Genomic DNA, 4,045 nt, shown 5'->3' with positions numbered 1-4,045 from the left:
ATTCAAATCCTGCAGAAACTTGATTGGCTAGTTTATACTCATCAGGAACACCTCTGGGTACACCAATGCTATCAATATAAGTAGGGTCATCTCCACTCCATGCATTTTCAGATGCCCTCCTCCTTCTAGTATGCTCTGTGTGAGGTAAAATGCTGTTTGCAGTCGTTAACAATTCATCCGTTGTGAGTGATGTAACAGAAACAGGTAAAATCAAGGTGACAGCAGCACATAATCCAGTGGTGTTACATGGAAGTCTGTCAAACAATTTGTCATCTCCACACCACCACCAGATGTCGCTGCGGGATTGAGGTTTAAAAAAAATGGATACCAGTAAAATACTTGCACATTGTGTTTCATTTAGTGTGCCTGGTTTCGGGCCCACTCCGGTCCTGTTTACACAGGTGAAATTTGCCACAGCTACTTTTTTCAAAAAGATTGTTTTTTCTTCTTCTCAGCTGTGGTCAGGGGATAGATCTTATCCCAATAGGTGCAATTATCAGTTGGGACCGTATAATTCATTATATTTAGAAGACATTGAGGAGTTATGGTGGCAGGAACCACGCGTAACAGCGGTCTGGCTCCCATACACACAAGACAATCATTAGACACTGTTTTAGCTGCTTGTTCTGCCATTAGAAGCCAGTTGTTTGTTTGCCCAGAGATTCCAGTGATGACTTGAAACAATTCATCTGTTTTAAGCGGACCATTAATATTTTGAATTTTTATCTGTTCACCTTGGGCAGAAGTAAGAATCCCTTGTATCTCATCTCCTTCTTGTGTAATATTTACGGGGCACAAATACAAAGGCCAACATGGATCGGTTCCACTAGACCGTGCACATAGAAATGAGGAAGAACAGCCTTCCTTCTCAAGGGGTTCTGCTGTGGAGTTTATTGTCATAGTGAAAACTTTGGAGGCATGGTTAACAGTGAACCCTGATATTCTACTCATCCATTTCTTAGCTAAAGGTGTCCATCCATATGATCCCTTTTTCCACTGTCCAGTGGTTCTAAATACGTCTCCCCAACCATTATGAGTTCTTTGAACTACGCGAGGAAATAGGTAGAAATCATAACCGCGCCAATTTCCCGGGTCATGTTTAAATCTTTGCGAGAATGTTTGAAAAGGAATAGTCACCAAACTGATTACTCTAGTAGAGTTATAGCAGAGATAGACGTCCCTTTTACAAATAGCTGGATCATGAGGGCAACAAGAATCCTTGCCCTGAGTGAGAGCTAAAGACAAAACTAATATGAATAATCGCAACATCATCTAGGTTCAAACTTAAAAAAGTGTTCTATGGATAATCTTTTACACAATGGTCTACTTCCTATGACCTCTCGGCAGAGTTGTTGAACCTTCACCAGTTTGAGATGGTTGTATACTAAAAATACAACCCCCTTTGTACGATGGACTTCCTCTGAAGGTCGGTGAAGGAGACCAAATGTGTATTCTATAACAGGTACCACAGTAGAATTACTAGAGTGCTAAGCAGTACGGTAAGGTTCCAGAGAATAATTAAGAAAGTGATTTTACTTATTACTCATCTGATCTAACTATCACTTTCTTGCAATCCATTTAGAAAACAAATCTATTATAACCAAACAGAATTGAAAGGATAAATAGGTTTAGGGAAAGCACCTTTTTTAGGTCTTAAATTTCCTTGAAGATTATGTTTAGCACATATTAGACATGCTTTACAAAAGTTTTTTTTTTTTGCATAGAATATAAATCCATATGCTGTATAATGATGCTCAATGCTCAATCAATCCTACAATCCTCCCGGTTGAGACATGAGTAAAATCATGACTCAATATATTTCTATATATAAATTTCCTAAATCCGCCCCTGCCTATAGACCATCATGACAGGAAAAAATGGATTTTCAGCTGGCCCCTGACCCGCCAAAGGATTGGGCAGCTCGATTAAAGGAAGCACCTCAGTTTCAGGTTTGGGTTCAGGGGCTGGCTGTGGGGAGATTAAGCCCCCCCCCCCCCCATATCTTTTGACCAAGCCCCCACAGGTCCCCCAGAACGGGTAACCCTTGTGGAGGTGCTGGGCATAGGAGAATAAGCCAGTGGATTCTCAAATTTAGGAGCTGGCAAGACTGGGGCTGAAGCAGAAGCAGCAGCAGCACCAAGTTCATTTGGGTCTTGCTGTAAAGCTGCTTGTGCTTGCTGTAATAATGCTGAATATGGACCTACAGGTAAATCATCTTTACGATGGGTATGTGCAAGGGTATGGGTTCTTTTATTGTGGTTCTGCAGGCTCCTGTATCACACAAAATTTAACAGGAGTGCCCTGGACCATCAGAACTATTTCTAGTCTATATATTTTTTTTTTTTAAACAAATCTTCTAGGTTTAATACATCCGTATTTTCACCCTCTATCTCTCTAATAGAAAATGGTTGCTCATCTAGTCATGCTGAGCTTCCTATTTTTGTGGTTTACTTCGACAGTGTCTAGCTATGTGGCCTTTTTACATGACCAACACGCTCTGGAATCATCTGTTGAGTGTGATCCAAAGCCTCTTCCCCTTACACGGCCTCAACCTCTGCCTCGGCCCCTACCTCTGGACTGCTGATAAAACACAGTGTCCCTTCCTCCTGATAAAACACAGTGGATTCTTTATTGTGATTCTTTTTACTTTTTATTACTTTCTCTGCATGCAGGGCGTGATTTATATACTTTTGGAGTGTTTCACCACTCATCTCTATGTGGTGACGATTTACCCATTCTTGAATTATACATTCTTCCACATCCTTCTTTGGAGAGGGAATTCCTTCTACTGCTTTTCTTTGTCTCTCCTCTCTCTCTCTCTTAACTCTACGCTTTCCCTCTTCTCTCTGTCCTGCTAATTTCATCCAGACCATGGTTTGCATGTAACCTTCTTTTGCCATCAAAGTGTCTTTATTTTTGCTTTTTGTTTTTATTTTTTGTTGCAATTCTTTAATGTTTGTGGTGCTCAATTTGCCATTTAAACCGTAGTTTTTTTATCCAGTAACACAACGGCTCTACCGCCGATGGGTCATCATTTTCGACTGCTTTCCAATCTTTACTACTTACTACTTTTTGTGGTAAAACTCACTTCAACCTTTACAGGTGGAGTTTTCTTGTCTACAAACATCCACAAAAGCTCACCATTTAACCCTTGTCTTTTTGGTATGAAATACAGATATCTAGTGATATCTATATTTCCTTTCACACACACACACTCACACACACACTGCGCAGTTAACTTTTACTTTATTTTAAACACAGAGGACGCCGCCATCCTATGCAGAATTTAACTAGTTTACAACTAGGGGAGCCTGCCCTTACAAACTAGGGGAGCCTGCCCTCCCACGGACTTTAACTGTTTTAAAATTTCTATTTTACCTGATACAGTCTAGAATTGTCAGGGTTTTAGTACAACAAGGGGATTCCGTTACCCCACGCGGAGAGGACTTCACTGTCCTTCACTTCTATCTCTTATTATTATTTTTTTATATATATATTATTATATTTTTATAAATTTTTATTTTTATATTTTTATATATTTTTCTTCTGATAATTCACTCACTCCTTATTAAAAGAAAAACTACTCACAATTCTCTGCGTCCTCGAAATGCTTCAACCTTCGGACCCCAGCTTGTAAGGGAGAGACCAGTCCCGTAAAGGGTCTGTTTGCTGCGGCCGCAGGCTTATCTGGATCTCACTCACCTGCTGGGGGTCGTCGGGTATCTTGCAATCCGGCTCGAAGGACCAATTAATGTTAGTTTTAAACACCAAACACCTTATTCAACCTGCACAAAAGAAAGACACAGAGAATTTAGTATAATTTACTTGCAAGGAGAGTGATCAGAGACTGTTCAGTTACAATTCTCCAAACCACTCTGAAACAGCTCTGCCCTCCAAGCATTTTATTAAGGAACGCCCTGGCTACAATGTTGGTTCCGACTACTAAAAGGGAGGAGGGGGTGAAGCCAGTCGGAACCAGAAGTTCTGCATAACATCATACAATATCATAAGATAAGGAGAGCTCCCACTCCTTTATCCGGTGCTA

Source organism: Cyprinodon tularosa, unplaced genomic scaffold (assembly GCF_016077235.1).
Source record: "Cyprinodon tularosa strain WSP-4 unplaced genomic scaffold, ASM1607723v1 ctg970, whole genome shotgun sequence".
Taxonomy (NCBI): domain Eukaryota; kingdom Metazoa; phylum Chordata; class Actinopteri; order Cyprinodontiformes; family Cyprinodontidae; genus Cyprinodon; species Cyprinodon tularosa.
This window is presented reverse-complemented; position numbering follows the sequence as displayed.